We start from the raw sequence: 15696 nt of genomic DNA, 5'->3' as shown, positions 1-15696 counted from the left end.
CCTCACCTCTCCTTCTCATTCTAATATCAATTAAAATGCTCCTGTGTCTTGACTCACATTTGTGTATAAACCAGTGGACCATAGTTCCAGTCGCGCGTAACGTCGAATTACCCATCTTAAAAAGAAAGGGTGCAACGCGAGAACTTCTCAGGAGTTAACCCATCCTTATACTACTTTCGCCAAAGCATACTTAACTGCGGAGTACTGATGGGATCCGGTGCATTTGTGCTGGTATGATCGCACCTGTTTCATTTTGTGCTGAAAATACATACACTCCTTCTCCTTCCCTCCCCCCTCCCATCATTTGCTTCCTTGTCCGTTCACACTACACCACTCCTTCTCGTTCTAATATCGATTAAAATGCCCCTTCTTCTTGACTCACATTTGCGTATAAACCAACTGACCATAGTTCCAGTCGCGTGTAACGTCGAACGACTCGTCTGAAAAAAAATTTGTGCGACACGAGGACTTCCCAGGAGGTCACCTTTCCGAGTACTACTCTTGCCCAAGCACACTTAACTGCGGAGTTTTGATGGGACCCGGTGCATTAGTGCTGGTATGATCGCACCTGTCTCATTTTGCTCTGTAAATACATACACTCCTTCTCCTTTCTTCCCCCTCCCGTCATTTGTTTCCTAGTGCGTTCACACTTCGCATCTCCTTCTCGTTCTAATATCAATTAAAATGCCCCTGCGTCTTGACTCACATTTGCGTATAAAGCAGCGGACCATAGTTCCAGTCGCGCGTAACGTCAAACAACCCATCTGAAAAAAAAATGGGTGCAACACGAGAACTTCCCAGGAGGTAAACCATCCTTGTACTACTTTCGCGAAAACACACTTAACTGCGGAGTTCTGATGGGATCTGGTGCGTTTGTGCTAGTATGATCGTGCCTATTTCATTTGGTGCTGAAAATACATACACTCCTTCTCCTTCCCTCCCCCCTCCCATCATTTGTTTCCTTGTGCGTTCACACTTCACCTCTCCTTCTCGTTCTAATATCAATTAAAATTCCCCTGCTTCTTGACTCACTTTTGCGTATAAAGCTGCTGACCATAGTTCTAGTCGCGCGTAACGTCGAACGACCTATCTGAAAAAAAAAGGGTGTAACATGAGAACTTCCTTGGAGGTAACCCATCCTTATACTATTTTCGCCAAAGCACACTTAACTGCGGAGTTCTGATGGGATCCGGTGCATTTTTGCTGGTATGATCGCACCTGTTTCATTTCATGCTGAAAATACATACACTCTTTCTCTTTCCCCCCCACCTCCCATTATTTGTTTCCTTGTGAGTTCACACTGCACCTCTCCTTCTCGTTCTAATATCAATTAAAATTCCCCTCCTTCTTGATTCACTTTTGCGTATAAAGCAGCGGACCATAGTTCCAGTCGCGCGTAACGTCGAACGACCTATCTGAAAAAAAAAGGGTGTAACACGAGAACTTCCCAGGAGGTAATCCATCCTCATACTATTTTCGCCAAAGCACACTTAACTGCGGAGTTCTGATGGGATCCGGTGCATTTGTGCTGGTATGATCGCACCTGTTTCATTTCATGCTGAAAATACATACACTCATTCTCTTTCCCTCCCACCTCCCATTATTTGTTTCCTTGTGGGTTCACACTGAACCTCTTCTTCTCGTTCTAATATCGATTAAAATGCCTCTACATCTTGACTCACTTTTGCGTATAAACAAGCGGACCATAGTTCCAGTCGCGCTTAACGTCGAACGACCCGTCTGAAAAAAAATTGGTGCGACACGAGGACTTCCCAGGAGGTCACCCATACGAGTACTACTCTCGCCCAAGCACACTTAACTGCGAAGTTCTGATGGGATCCGGTGTATTAGTGCTGGTATGATCGCACTTATTTAATTTTGTGCTACAAATACATACACTCCTCCTTTCTTCCCCCTCCCATCATTTGTTTACTTTTGCGTGCGCACTACACCTCTCGTTCTCGTTCAAATATCAAGTAAAATGTCACGGCGCCGTGATTCACATTTGCGAATAAACTTGCGGACTATAATTCTAGTCACTCGTAATGTCAAAAGAATCATCTGCAAAAAAATGGGGGAAACACGAGAACTTCCCAAGAAAATGGGCGAAATATAAGGACTTCGCAGGAGGTCACCCATCCTAGACTCTCGCCCAAGCACCCTAAACTTGCGAAGTTCTGATAGAATCCATTGCATAAGTGCTGGTATGGTCGCTCAAGTTTCATTTTGTGATGCAAATACATACTCTCCTTCCATCCCCCCTCCCATCATTTGTTTCCTTGTGCGTGCACTCTGCATCTCTCTTTCTCGTTCTAATATCAAGTAAAATGCCACGGCACCGTGACACACCTTTGCGAATGAATCAGCGGTTCATAATTCCATTCGCGCGTAACGTCGAACGACCCATCCGAAAAAAAATGGGAGCATCACGAGGACTTCCCAAGAGGTCACGCATCCAAGTACTAATCTCGCCCAAGCACACTTAATTGAGAAGTTCTGATGGGATCTGGTGCATTAATGCTGGTATGATCGCACCTGTTTCATTTTGCGCTACAAATACATACACACCTTCTCCTTTCTTCCCCCTCCTGTCATTTGCTTCCGGGTGCGTTAACACTTCACTTCTCCTTCTCGTTCTAATATATTTTAAAATGCCCCTGCGTCTTGACTAACATTTGCGTATAAACCAGCGGACCATAGTTCCAGTCGCGTGTAACGTCGAATGACCCATCTGAAAAAAAAATCGGTGCAACACGAGAACTTCACAGGAGGTAACCCATCCTTGTACTACTTTCGTCAAAGCACACTTAACTGCGGAGTTCTGATGGGATATGGTGTATTTGTGCTGGTATGATCGCACCTGTTTCATTTGGTGCTGAAAATACATACACTCCTCTTTCCCTCCCCCTTCCCATCATTTGTTTCCTTGTGCGTTCACACTACACCACTCTTTCTCATTCTAATATCGATTAAAATGCCCCTGTTTCTTGACTCACATTTGCGTATGAACCAGCATACCATAGTTCCAGTCGCACGTAACGTCGAGCGACCTATTTGAAAAAAAATTTGTGCGACACGAGGACTTCTCAGGAGGTCACCCATACGAGTACTACTCTTGCCCAAGCACACTTAACTGCGGAGTTCTGATGAGATCCGGTGCATTAGTGCTGGTATGATAACACCTGTTTAATTTCGCGCTGCAAATACATAAACTCCTTATCCTTTCTTCCCCGTCCTGTCATTTGTTTCCTGGTGCGTTCACACTTCACCTCTCCTTCTTGTTCTAATATCAATTAAAATGCCCCTACGTCTTGACTCACATTTGCGTATAAACCAGCGGACCATAGTTCAAGTAGTGCGTAACGTCGAACGACCCATCTGAAAAAAAAAATGGTTGCAATACGAGAACTTCCCAGGAGGTAACTCATCCTTGTACTACTTTCGCCAAAGCACACTTAACTACGGAGTTATGATGGGATCCGGTGCATTTGTGCTGGTATGATCGCACCTGTTTCATTTCGTGCTGAAAATACATACACTCCTTCTCCTTCCCTCCCCCCACCCGTCATTTGTTTCCATGTGTGTTCAAACTGCACCTCTCCTTCTCGTTCTAATATCGATTAAAATGCCCTGCTTCTTAACTTATATTTGCGTATAAACCAGTCGACCATAGTTCCAGTCGCGCGTAACGTCGAACGACCCGTCTGAAAAAAAATTTGTGCGATACGAGAACTTAATAGCAGGTCACCCATCCGAGTACTACTCTCGCCCAAGCACACATAACTGTGGAGTTCTGATGGGATCCGGTGCATTAGTGCTGGTAAGATCGCACCTGTTTAATTTCGCGATGAAAATACATACACTCCTTCTCCTTTCTTCCCCCGCCCGTCATTTGTTTCCGTGTGCGTGCGCACTGCACCTCCCGTTCTCGTTCTAATATCAAGTAAAATGCCTCGGCACCGTGACTCACCTTTGCGAATGAACCAGCGGTTCATAATTCCATTCGCACGTAACGTCGAAAGACCCATCCGAGTACTACTCTCGCCCAAGCACACTTAACTGTGGAGTTCTGATGGGATCCGGTGCTTTAGTGCTGGTATGATCGCACCTGTTTAATTTCGCGCTGCAAATACTTACACTCCTTATCCTCTCTTCCCCCTCCCGTCATTTGTTTCCTTGTGCGTGCGCACTGCACCTCCCGTTCTCGTTCAAATATCAAGTAAAATACAACGGCGTCGTGACTCACATTTGCGAATAAACCTGCGGATCTTAATTCAAGTCACGCGTAACGTTGAAAGATTCATCTACAAAAAAATGGGTGCAACACAAGGACTTTCCAAAAAAATGGGTGAAATATAAAGACTTCGCAGGAGGTCACCCATCCTAGTACTACTTTCGCCAAAACAAACTTAACTGCGGAGTTCTGATGGGATCCGGTGCATTTGTGCTGGTATGATCGCACCTGTTTCATTTCGTGCTGAAAATACATACACTCCTTCTCCTTCCCTCCCCCCTCCCATAATTTGTTTCCTTGTGCGTTCACACTGCACCTCTCCTTCTCATTCTAATATCGATTAAAATGTTCTTGCTTCTTGACTCACATTTGCATATAAACCAGCGGACCATAGTTCCAGTCGCGCGTAACGTCGAACGACCCATCTGAAAAAAAATTATTGCGACACGAGGACTTCCCAGGAAGTCACCCATCCGAGTACTAGTGTCTCCCAAGCACACTTAGTTGCGGAGTTCTGATGGGATCCGGTGCGTTAGTGCTGGTATGATCGCACCTGTTTAATTTCGCGCTGCAAATACATATACTCCTTCTTCTTTCTTCCCCCTCCCATTATTTGTTTCCTTGTGCGTGCGCACTGCACCTCCCGTTCTCGTTCAAATATCAAGTAAAATGCCACGGCGCCATGACTCACTTTTACAAATAAACCTGCGGACCATAATTCAAGTCGCGCGTAAAGTCGAAAGAATCATCTGCAAAAAAATAGGTGCAACACGAGGACTTCCCAAGAAAATGGGTGAAATATGAGAACTTCGCATGAGGTCACCCATCCTAGTACTACTCTCGCCCAAGCACCCTTAACTTGCGGAGTTCTGATAGAATCCGTTGCATTAGTGCTGGTATGATCACTCATGTTTCATTCTGCGCTGCAAATACATACACTCTTTGTCCTTCCATTCCCCCTCCCGTCATTTGTTTCCTTGTGCGTGCGCACTGCACCTCCCATTATCACTCAAATATCAAGTAAAATGCCACGGCGCCGTAACTCACATTTGCGTATAAACCAGCGGACCATAGTTCCAGTCGCGCGTAACGTCGAACGACCCGTTTAAAAAAAAATTAGTTCGACAAGAATACTTCCCAGGAGGTCACCCATCCGAGTACTACTCTCACCGAAGCACACTTAACTGCTGAGTTTTGATGGGATCCGGTGCATTAGTGCTGGTATGATCGCACCTATTTCATTTCGCGCTGCAAATGCATACACTCCTTCTCCTTTCTTCCCCCTCCCGTCATTTGTTTCCTGGTGCGTTCACACTTCACCTCTCCTTCTCGTTCTAATATCAATTAAAATGCCCATGTGTTCAACACGAGAACTTCCCAGGAGGTAACCCATCCTTGTACTACTTTTGCCAAAGCACACTTAACTGCGCTGTTCTGATGGGATCCGGTCCATTTGTGTTGGTAAGATCGCTCATGTTTCATTTCGTGCTGAAAATACATACACTCCTTCTCCTTCCCTCCCCCCTCCCATAATTTGTTTCCTTGTGCGTTCACACTGCATCTCTCATTCTCGTTCTAATATCGATTAAAATGCTCCTGCTTCTTGACTCACATTTGCGTATAAACCAGAGACCATAGTTCCAGTCGCTCGTAACGTCGAACGACCCGTCTGAAAAAAAAATTGTTGCGACACGAGGACTTCCCAGGAGGTCACCCATCCGAGTACTACTATCGCCTAAGCACACTTAACTGCTGAGTTTTTATGGGATCCGGTGCATTAGTGCTGGTATGATCGCACCTGTTTAATTTTGCGCTGTAAATACATACACTCCTTCTCCTTTCTTCCCCCTCTCGTCATTTATTTTTTGTACGCACTGTACCTCTCGTTCTCATTCAAATGTCAAGTAAAATGCCATGGCGCCGTGACTCATATTTGCAAATAAACATGCGGACCATAATTCAAGTCGCACGTAACGTCGAAAGAATCATATGCAAAAAGATGGGTTCAACACGAGGACTTCCCAAGAAAATGGGTGAAATATAAGGACTTCGCAGGAGGTCTTCCATACTAGTACTACTCTCGCCCAAGCACCCTTAACTTACGGAGTTCTAATAAAATCCATTGCATTAGTAGTGGTATGATCGCTCATGTTTCATTCTGCGCTGCAAATACATACATTCGTTCTCCTTCGATCCCCCATCCCGTCATTTGTTTCCTTGTGCGTGCACACGGTATCTCTCCTTCGCGTTCTAATATCAAGTAAAATGCCCCGGCACCGTGACTCACCTTTGCTAGTGAACCAGCAGTTCATAATTCCATTCGCACGTAACGTCAAACGACCCATCTGAAAAAAAATAGGTGCAACACGAGAACTTCCCAGGAGGTCACCCATCCGAGTACTACTTTCTCCCAAGCACACTTAACTGCAGAGTTCTGATGGGATCCAGTGCATTAGTGCTAGTATGATCGCACTTCATTAATTTCGCGCTGCAAATACATTCACTCCTCCTTTTTTTCCCTTCCCATCATTTGTTTCCTTGTGCGTGCGCACTACATCTCCCGTTCTCATTCAAATATCAAGTAAAATGCCACGGCGCCGTGACTCACATTTGCAAATAAACATGCAGACCATAATTCAAGTCGCATTTAACGTCGAAAGAATCATCTGCAAAAAAATGGGTGCAACACGAGGACTTTCCAAGAAAATGGGTGAAATATAAGTACTTCGCAGGAGGTCACCCATCCTAGTACTACTCTCGCCCAAGCACCCTTAACTTGCGGAGTTCTGATTGAATCCGTTGTATTAGTTCTGGTATGATCGCTCATGTTTCATTCTGCGCTGCAAATACATACACTCTTTCTCCTTCCATCCCCCCTCCCGTCATTTGTTTCCTTGTGCGTGCACTCTGCATCTCTCTTTCTCATTCTAATATCAAGTAAAATGCCCCGGAATCTTGACTCACTTTTGCGAATGAACCAGCGGTTCATAATTCCATTTGCGCGTAACGTCGAACCATCCATCCGAAAAAAAATGGGTGCAACACGAGGACTTCCAAGGAGGTCACCCATCCAAGTACTACTCTCGACGAAGTGCACTTAAATGCGGAGTTCTGACGGGAACCGGTGCATTAGTGCTGGTATGATCGCACCTGTTTCATTTCGCGCTGCAAATACATACACTACTTCTCTTTTCTTCCCCCTCCCGTCATTTGTTTCCTGGTGCGTTCACACTTCACCTGTCCTTCTCGTTCAAATATCAATTAAAATACCCTTGCGTCTTGACTCACATTTGCGTATAAACTAGCGGACCATAGTTCCAGTCGCGCGAAAATGTCGAACGACCCATCTGAAAAAAAAATGGGTGCAACACGAGAACTTCCCAGTAGGTAACCCATCCTTGTACAACTTTCGCCAAAGCACACTTAACTGCGGAGTACTGATGGGATACGGTGCATTTGTGCTCGTATGATCGCACCTGTTTCATTTCGTGCTGAAAATACATACACTCCTCCTTTCCTCTCCCCACCCATCATTTGTTTCTTTGTGTGTTCACACTGCACCTCTCCTTCTCGTTCTAATATCGATTAAAATGCCCCTGCTTCTTGACTTACATTTGCGTATAAACCTACGGACCGTAGTTCCAGTCGCCCATAACGTCGAACTAACCGTCTGAAGAAAAATTATTGCGACACGAGGACTTCCTAGGAGGTCACCCATCCGAGTACTACTCTCCCCCAAGCACACTTAACTGCGGAGTTCTGATGGAATCCGGTGCATTAGTACTAGTATGATCGCAGCTCTTTAATTTTGCGCTGTAAATACATACACTCCTTCTACTTTCTTCCCCCTACTGTCATTTGTTTCCTTGTGCGTGCGCACTGCACCTCCCATTCTCATTCAAATATCAAATAAAATGCCACGGCGCCGTGAGTTACATTTGCGAATAAACCTGCGAACCATAATTCAAGTTGCGCGTACTGTCGAAAGAATCATCTGTAAAAAAATGGGTGCAACACGAGGACTTCCCAAGAAAATGGGTGAAATATAAGGACTTCGCAGGAGTTCACCCATCCTAGTACTACTCTCGCCCAAGCACCCTTAACTTGTGGAGTTCTGATAGAATCCGTTGCATTAGTGCTGGTATGATCGCTAATGCCTCATTCTGCGCTGCAAATACATACACTCTTTCTCCTTTCATCCCCCCTCCCGTCATTTGTTTCCTCGTGCGTGCACACTGCATCTCTCCTTCTCGTTCTAATATCAAGTAAAATGCCCTGGTACCGTGACTCACATTTGCGAATGAACCAGCGGATCATAATTCCTTTCGCGCGTAACGTCGAATGACCCATCCGAAAAAAATGCGTGCAACACGAGGACTTCCGAAAAGTACACCCATTCGAGTACTACTCTCGCCCAAGCACGCTTAACTGCGGAGTTCTTATGGGATCCGGTGCATTAGTGCTGGCATGATCGCACCTTTTTCATTTCGCGCTACAAATACATACACTCCTTCTCCTTTCTTCCTCCTCCCATCATTTGTTTCCTTGTGCGTGCGCACTGCACATCTCATTCTCATTCTAATATCAAGTAAAATACCACGGTGCCGAAACTCACATTTGGGAATAAACCTGTGGACCATAATTCAAGTCGCGCGTAACGTCGAAAGAATCATCTGCAAGAAAATGGGTGCAACACGAGGACTTTCTAAGAAAATGGGTGATATATAAAGACTTCGCAGGAGGTCACCCATCCTAGTACTACTCTCGCCCAAGCACCCTTAGCTGCAGAGTTCTGATGGGATCCGGTGCATTAGTGCTGGTACGATCGCACCTATTTAATTTCTCGCTGCAAATACATACACTCCTTATCCTTTTTTCCCCCTCCCGTCATTTGTTTCCTTGTGCGTGCGCACTGCACCTCCCGTTCTCGTTCTAATATCAAGTAAAATGCAACGGCACCGTGACTCACATTTGCGAATAAACCTGCGGATCATAATTCAAGTCGCGCGTAACGTCGAAAGAATCATCTGCAAAAAAATGGGTGCAACACGAGGACTTTCCAAGAAAATGGGTGAAATATAAGGACTTCGCAGGAGGTCACCCATCCTAGTACTACTCTCGCCCAACCACCCTTAACTGCGTAGTTCTGATGGGATCCGGTGCATTAGTGCTGGTATGATCGCACCTACTTAATTTCGCGCAGCAAATACATACACTCCTTTTTCTTTCCTCCCATTCCCGTCATTTGTTTCCTTGTGCGTGCGCACTGCACCTCCCGTTCTCGTTCTAATATCAAGTAAAATGCTATGGCGCCGTGACTCACATTTGCGGATAAACCTGCGGACCTTAATTCAAGTCGCGCATAACGTCGAAAGAATCATCTGCAAAAAAATCGGTGCAACACGAGGACTTTTCAAGAAAATGGGTGAAATATAAGGACTTCGCAGGAGGTCACCCATCCAAGTATTACTCTCGCCCAAGCACCCCTAACTTGCGGAGTTCTGATAGAATCCGTTGTATTAGTGCTGGTATGATCGCTCATGTTTCATTCTGCGCTGCAAATACACACACTCTTTCTCTTTCCATCCCCCCTCTCGTCATTTGTTTCCTTGTGCGTGTACACTGCATCTCTCCTTTTCGTTCTAATATCAAGTAAAATGCCCCGGTACCGTGACTCACCTTTACGAATGAACCAGCGGTTGATAATTCCATTCGCGCGTAACGTCAAACGACCCATCCAAAAAAAAATGGGTGCAACACGAGGACTTCCCAGGAGTACACCCATCCGAGTACTACTCTCGCCCAAGCACACTTAACTGCAGAGTTCTTATGGGATCCAGTGCATTAGTGCTGGCATGATCGCACATGTTTCATTTCGCGCTACAAATACATACACTCCTTCTCCTTTCTTCCCCCTCCCGTCATTTGTTTCCTTGTGTGCGCGCACTACACCTCCCGTTCTCGTTCTAATATCAATTAAAATACCACGGCACCGTGACTCACCTTTGCCAATGACGCAGCGGTTCATAATTCCATTCGCGCGTAACGTCGAACGACCTATCCGAAAAAAAATGCGTGCAACACGAGGACTTCTCAGGAGGTCACACATCCGAGTACTACTCTCGCCCAAGCAGACTTAACTGTGGAGTTCTGATGGGATCCAGTGCATTAGTGTGGCATGATCGCACCTGTTTCTTTTCGCGCTGCAAATATATACACTCCTTTTCCTTTCTTCCCTCTCTCGTCATTTGGTTTGTGGTTCGTTCACACTTCACCTCTCCTTCTCGTTCTAATATCAATTAAAATGCCCCTACGTCTTGTTTCACATTTGCGTATAAACCAGCGGACCATAGATGCAGTCGTGCATAACGTCGAATGACCATCTGAAAAAAAAACTGGTTGCAACATGAGAACTTCCCAGGAGGTAACCCATCCTTGTACTACTTTCACCAAAGCACACTTAACTGCGGAGTTCTGACGGGATCCGGAGCATTTGTGCTGGTCTGATCGCACCTATTTCATTTCGTGCTGAAAATACATACACTCCTTCTCCTTCCCTCCCCCCTCCCATTATATTTTTCCTTGTGCCTTCACGCTGCTCCTCTCTTTCTTATTTTTATATCGATTAAAATGTCCCTGCTTCTTGACTCACATTTGCGTATAAACAAGCGGACCATAGTTCCAGTCGCGCATAACGTCGAACGACCCGTCTGAAAAAAAAATTGGTGCGACACGAGGACTTCCCAGGAGGTCACCCTTCTGAGTACTACTCTCGCCCAAGCACACTTAACTACGGAGTTCTGATGGGATCAGGGGCATTAATGCTGGTATGATCGCACCTTTTTAATTTCGCGCTTCAAATACATACATTCCTTCTCCTTTCTTCCCCTTCCCGTCATTTATTTCCTTGTGCGTGCGCACTGCACCTCCCGTTCTCGTTCAAATATCAAGTAAAATGCTACGGCGCCGTGACTCACATTTGCGAATAAATCTGTGGACCATAATTAAAGTCGTGCATAACGACGAACAGCCCATCTGAAAAAAATAATGGGTGCAACACGAGAACTTCCCAGGAGGTAACCCATCCTTGTACTACTTTCACCAAAGCACACTTAACTGCGGAGTTCTGTTGGGATCCGGTGCATTTGTGCTGGTATGATCGCACCTGTTTCATTTCTTGCTGAAAATACATACACTCCTTCTCCTTCCCTCCCCCCTCCCATCATTTATTTCCTTGTGCGTTCACACTGCACCTCTCCTTCTCGTTCTAATATCAAGTAAAATACCCCGGCACCGTGACTCACCTTTGTGAATGAACCAGCGATTTATAATTCTATTCGCGCGTAACGTCGAACGACCCATCCGAAAAAAAATAGGTGCAACACGAGGACATCCCAGGAGGTCACCCATCCGAGTACTTCTCTCGCACAAGCACACTTAACAGCGGAGTTCTGATGGGATCCGGTGCTTTAGTGCTGGTATGATCGCACCTTTTAATTTCCCACTGTAAATACATACACTGCTTCACCTTTCTTCCCCCTCCCGTTATTTGTTTCCTTGTGCGTGCGCACTGCACCTCCCGTTCTCGTTCAAATATCAAGTTTAATGCCTCGGCACCGTGACTCACATTTGCGAATAAACTTGCGGACCATAATTCAAGTCGCGCGTAACGTCGAAAGAATCATCTGCAAAAAAATGGGTGCAACACGAGGACGTCCCAAGAAAATGGGTGAAATATAAGGACTTCGCAGGAGGTCACCCATCCTAGTACTACTCTCGCCCAAGAACCCTAAACTTGCAGAGTTCTGATAGAATCCGTTGCATTAGTGCTGGTATGATCGCTCATGTTTCATTCTGCGCTGCAAATACAAACACATTTTCTCCTTCCATCTCCCCTCCCATCATATGTTTCCTTGTGCGTGCACTCTGCATCTCTCCTTCTCGTTATAATATCAAGTAAAATGCCCCAGCACCGTGACTCACCTTTATGAATGAACCAGCGGTTCATAACTCCATTCGCGCATAACGTCGTGCAACACAAGGACTTCCCAGGAGGTCACCCATCCGAGTACTATTCTCGCCCAAGCACACTTAGTTGCAGAGTTCTGATGGGATCCGGTGCTTTAGTGCTGGTATGATTGCACCTGTTTAATTTTGCGCTGCAAATACATGCACTCCTTCTCATTTCTTCCCCCTCCCGTCATTTGTTTCCTTGTGCGTGTGCAGATAATTCTAGTCGCACGTAACGTCGAAAGAATCTTCTGCAAGAAAATGGGTGCAACACGAGGACTTCCCAAGAAAATGGGTGAAATATAAGGACTTCGCAGGAGGTCACCCATCCTACTACTACTCTCGCCCAAGCACCCTTAACTTGTGGAGTTCTGATAGAATCTGTTGCATTAGTTTTGGTATGATCGCTCATGTTTCATTCTGCGCTGCAGATACATACACTCTTTCTCCTTCCATCCCCCCTCCCGTCATTTGTTTCCTTGTGCGTGCACTCTGCGTCTCTCCTTCTCATTCTAATATCAAGTAAAATACACCGGCACTGTGACTCACCTTTGCGAATGAACCAGCGTTTCACAATTCCATTAGTGCGTAAAGTCGAACGACCCATCCGAAAAAATATGGGTGCAAAACGAGGAATTCGCAGGAGGTCACCAATCCAAGTACTACTCTCCCCCAAGCACACTTAACTGCGGAGTTCTGATGGGATCCGGTGCATTAGTGCTGGTACGATCGCTCATGTTTCATTTTGCGCTGCAAATACATATACTCCTTCTCATTTCTTCCCCCTCCCGTCATTTGTTTCCAGGTGCGTTCATACTTCACCTCTCCTTCTCGTTCTAATATCAACTAAAATACCCCTGCGTCTTGACTCCCATTTGCGTATAATCCAGCGGACCATAGTTACAATGGCGCGTAACGTCTAACGACCCATCTAAAAAAAAAGGGCACAATACGAGAACTTCCCAAGAGGTAACCCATCCTTGTACTACTTTCACCAAAGCACACTTAACTGCGGAGTTCTGATGGGATTCGGTGCATTTGTGCTGGTATGATCGCACCTGTTTCATTTCGTGCTGAAAATACATACACTTATTCTCCTTCCCTCCCCCCTCCCGTCATTTGTTTCCTTGTGCGTTCACACTGCACCTCTCCTTCTCGTTCTAATATCGATTAAAATGTCCCTTCTTCTTGACTCACTTTTACATATAAACCAGCAGACTATAGCTCCAGTCGCGCGTAACGTCGAACGACCCGTCTGAAAAAAAATTAGTGTGACACGAGGACTTCACAGGAGGACACCCATCCGAGTACTACTCTTGCCCAAGCACACTTAACTGCGGAGTTCTAATGGTATCTGGTGCATTAGTGCTGGTATGATCGCACCTGTTTAATTTCGCAGTGCAAATACATACACTCCTTCTCCTTTTTCCCCCTCCCGTCATTTGTTTCCTGGTGCGTTCACACTTCACCTCTCCTTCTCGTTCTAATATCAATTAAAATGCCCTTGTGTCTTGACTCACATTTGCGTATAAACCAGCGGACCATAGTTCCAGTCTCGAGTAACGTCGATCAACCCATCTGAAAAAAAAATTGGTGCAAAACAAAACTTCTTAGGAGGTAACCCATCCTTGTACTACTTTCGCCAAAGCATACTTAACTACGGAGTTCTGATGGGATCTGGTGCATTTGTGCTGGTATGATCGCACTTGTTTCATTTTGTGCTGAAAATAGACACACTCCTTCTCCTTCCCTCCTCCCTCCCGTCATTTGTTTCCTTGTTCATTCACACTGTACCTCTCATTCTCGTTCTAATATCGATTAAAATGTCCCTTCTTCTTGACTCACTTTAGCGTATAAACCAGCAGACCATAGCTCTAGTCGAGCGTAACGTCGAACGACCCATCTGAAAAAAAATTAGTGCGACACGAGGACTTCACAAGAAGACACCCATCCGAGTACTACTCTTGCCCAAGCACACTTAACTGCGGAGTTCTAATGGTATCCGGTGCATTAGTGCTGGTATGATCGCACCTGTTTAATTTCGCGGTGCAAATACATACACTCCTTCTCCTTTCTTCCCCCTCCCGTCATTTGTTTCCTTATGCGTGTGCACTGCACCTCCCGTTCTCGATCTAATATCAAGTAAAATGCCACGGCGCCGTGACTCACATTTGCGAATAAACCTGCGGACCATAGTTCCTGTCGCACGTAACGTCGAACGACCCATCTGAAAAGAAAAATTGGTGCAACACGAGAACTTCCCAAGAAAATGGGTGAAATATGAGGACTTCGCAAGAGGTCACCCATCCTAGTACTACTCTCGCCCAAGTACGCTTACCTGCGGAGTTCTGATAGAATCCGTTGCATTAGTGCTGGTATGATCTCTCATGTTTTATTCTGTGCTACAAATACATACACTCTTTCTCCTTCTATCCCTCCTCCCGTCATTTGTTTCCTTGTTCTTGCACTCTGCATCTCTCATTCTCGTTATAATATCAAGTAAAATGCCCCGGCACCGTGACTCACCTTTGCGAATGAACCAGCGGTTCAAAATTCCATTCACGCGTAACGTCGAACGATCCATCCGAAAAAAAATGGGTACAGCACGAGGACTTCCCAGGAGGTCACCCATCCGAGTACTACTCTCGCCCAAGCACACTTAACTACGGAGTTATGGTGGCATCCGGTGCATTAGTGCTAGTATGATAGCACCTGTTTCATTTCGCGCAGAAAATACATAAACTCCTTCTCCTTTCTTCCCCTTCCCGTCATTTGTTTCCTTATGCGTGCGCATTGCACCTCCCGTTCTCGTTCTAATATCAAGTAAAATTCCACGGCGCCGTGACTCACATTTGCGAATAAATCTGCGGACCATAATTAAAGTGGCGCGTAACTTCGAAAGAATCATCTACAAAAAAATGGGTACAACACGAGAACTTCCCAAGAAAATGGGTGAAATATAAAGATTTCGCAGGAGGTAACCCATCCTAGAACTACTCTCGCCCAAGCACCCTTAACCGCGGAGTTCTGATAGAATCTGTTGCATTAGTTCTGGTATGATCGCTCATGTTTCGCTCTGCGCTGTAAATACATACACTCTTTCTCGTTCCATCCCCCCTCCCGTCATTTGTTTCCTTGTGCGTGCACTTTGCATCTCTCATTCTCATTCTAATATCAAGTAAAATGCCCTGGCAACGTGACTCACCTTTGCGAATAAACCAGCGGTTCATAATTCCATTTGCGCATAACGTCAAACGACCCATCCGAAAAAAAATGGGTACAACACGAGGACTTCCCAAGAGGTAACCCATCCGAGTACTACTCTCGCCCAAGCACACTTAACTACGGAGTTCCGATGGGATCCAGTTCATTAGTGCTGGTATGATCGCACTTGTTTCATTTCGCGCTACAAATACATACACTCCTTCTCCTCTTTTCCCCCTCCCGTCATT

At 45.6% G+C, this 15696-nt stretch overlaps 33 pseudogenes; all 33 read right to left on the bottom strand.

The window, feature by feature from the left end:
* Window positions 1-126: 126 nt before the first annotated feature.
* Window positions 127-245, bottom strand: LOC148251798 (5S ribosomal RNA; annotated as a pseudogene).
* A 206-nt stretch (window positions 246-451) lies between these two features.
* Window positions 452-570, bottom strand: LOC148251797 (5S ribosomal RNA; annotated as a pseudogene).
* Window positions 571-1426: 856 nt separating this feature from the next.
* On the bottom strand, window positions 1427-1545 carry LOC148251796 (5S ribosomal RNA; annotated as a pseudogene).
* A 206-nt stretch (window positions 1546-1751) lies between these two features.
* Window positions 1752-1870, bottom strand: LOC148251795 (5S ribosomal RNA; annotated as a pseudogene).
* Window positions 1871-2743: 873 nt separating this feature from the next.
* On the bottom strand, window positions 2744-2862 carry LOC148251794 (5S ribosomal RNA; annotated as a pseudogene).
* Window positions 2863-3065: 203 nt separating this feature from the next.
* On the bottom strand, window positions 3066-3184 carry LOC148251793 (5S ribosomal RNA; annotated as a pseudogene).
* A 207-nt stretch (window positions 3185-3391) lies between these two features.
* On the bottom strand, window positions 3392-3510 carry LOC148251792 (5S ribosomal RNA; annotated as a pseudogene).
* Window positions 3511-3715: 205 nt separating this feature from the next.
* LOC148251791 (5S ribosomal RNA) lies at window positions 3716-3834 on the bottom strand (annotated as a pseudogene).
* A 511-nt stretch (window positions 3835-4345) lies between these two features.
* LOC148251790 (5S ribosomal RNA) lies at window positions 4346-4464 on the bottom strand (annotated as a pseudogene).
* Window positions 4465-4670: 206 nt separating this feature from the next.
* Window positions 4671-4789, bottom strand: LOC148251789 (5S ribosomal RNA; annotated as a pseudogene).
* Window positions 4790-5022: 233 nt separating this feature from the next.
* On the bottom strand, window positions 5023-5144 carry LOC148251788 (5S ribosomal RNA; annotated as a pseudogene).
* A 771-nt stretch (window positions 5145-5915) lies between these two features.
* LOC148251787 (5S ribosomal RNA) lies at window positions 5916-6034 on the bottom strand (annotated as a pseudogene).
* A 556-nt stretch (window positions 6035-6590) lies between these two features.
* LOC148251786 (5S ribosomal RNA) lies at window positions 6591-6709 on the bottom strand (annotated as a pseudogene).
* Window positions 6710-7267: 558 nt separating this feature from the next.
* Window positions 7268-7386, bottom strand: LOC148251785 (5S ribosomal RNA; annotated as a pseudogene).
* Window positions 7387-7593: 207 nt separating this feature from the next.
* On the bottom strand, window positions 7594-7712 carry LOC148251784 (5S ribosomal RNA; annotated as a pseudogene).
* A 203-nt stretch (window positions 7713-7915) lies between these two features.
* On the bottom strand, window positions 7916-8034 carry LOC148251783 (5S ribosomal RNA; annotated as a pseudogene).
* Window positions 8035-8594: 560 nt separating this feature from the next.
* Window positions 8595-8713, bottom strand: LOC148251782 (5S ribosomal RNA; annotated as a pseudogene).
* Window positions 8714-8948: 235 nt separating this feature from the next.
* On the bottom strand, window positions 8949-9067 carry LOC148251781 (5S ribosomal RNA; annotated as a pseudogene).
* Window positions 9068-9302: 235 nt separating this feature from the next.
* On the bottom strand, window positions 9303-9421 carry LOC148251780 (5S ribosomal RNA; annotated as a pseudogene).
* Window positions 9422-9982: 561 nt separating this feature from the next.
* On the bottom strand, window positions 9983-10101 carry LOC148251779 (5S ribosomal RNA; annotated as a pseudogene).
* A 205-nt stretch (window positions 10102-10306) lies between these two features.
* On the bottom strand, window positions 10307-10424 carry LOC148251778 (5S ribosomal RNA; annotated as a pseudogene).
* A 206-nt stretch (window positions 10425-10630) lies between these two features.
* Window positions 10631-10749, bottom strand: LOC148251777 (5S ribosomal RNA; annotated as a pseudogene).
* A 207-nt stretch (window positions 10750-10956) lies between these two features.
* LOC148251776 (5S ribosomal RNA) lies at window positions 10957-11075 on the bottom strand (annotated as a pseudogene).
* A 207-nt stretch (window positions 11076-11282) lies between these two features.
* LOC148251775 (5S ribosomal RNA) lies at window positions 11283-11401 on the bottom strand (annotated as a pseudogene).
* Window positions 11402-11607: 206 nt separating this feature from the next.
* LOC148251774 (5S ribosomal RNA) lies at window positions 11608-11726 on the bottom strand (annotated as a pseudogene).
* Window positions 11727-12261: 535 nt separating this feature from the next.
* LOC148251773 (5S ribosomal RNA) lies at window positions 12262-12380 on the bottom strand (annotated as a pseudogene).
* A 482-nt stretch (window positions 12381-12862) lies between these two features.
* On the bottom strand, window positions 12863-12981 carry LOC148251772 (5S ribosomal RNA; annotated as a pseudogene).
* Window positions 12982-13185: 204 nt separating this feature from the next.
* LOC148251771 (5S ribosomal RNA) lies at window positions 13186-13304 on the bottom strand (annotated as a pseudogene).
* Window positions 13305-13510: 206 nt separating this feature from the next.
* LOC148251770 (5S ribosomal RNA) lies at window positions 13511-13629 on the bottom strand (annotated as a pseudogene).
* Window positions 13630-13834: 205 nt separating this feature from the next.
* On the bottom strand, window positions 13835-13952 carry LOC148251769 (5S ribosomal RNA; annotated as a pseudogene).
* A 206-nt stretch (window positions 13953-14158) lies between these two features.
* On the bottom strand, window positions 14159-14277 carry LOC148251768 (5S ribosomal RNA; annotated as a pseudogene).
* Window positions 14278-14839: 562 nt separating this feature from the next.
* LOC148251767 (5S ribosomal RNA) lies at window positions 14840-14958 on the bottom strand (annotated as a pseudogene).
* Window positions 14959-15518: 560 nt separating this feature from the next.
* Window positions 15519-15637, bottom strand: LOC148251766 (5S ribosomal RNA; annotated as a pseudogene).
* Between the last annotated feature and the right edge of the window lie 59 nt (window positions 15638-15696).

The sequence above is a fragment of the Carica papaya genome, chromosome 8 (assembly GCF_054855325.1).
Source record: "Carica papaya isolate Zhongbai chromosome 8, ASM5485532v1, whole genome shotgun sequence".
Lineage (NCBI taxonomy): Eukaryota > Viridiplantae > Streptophyta > Magnoliopsida > Brassicales > Caricaceae > Carica > Carica papaya.
The sequence above is the reverse complement of the archived record's forward strand: the minus strand, read 5'-3'. Positions and strand labels throughout refer to the sequence as shown.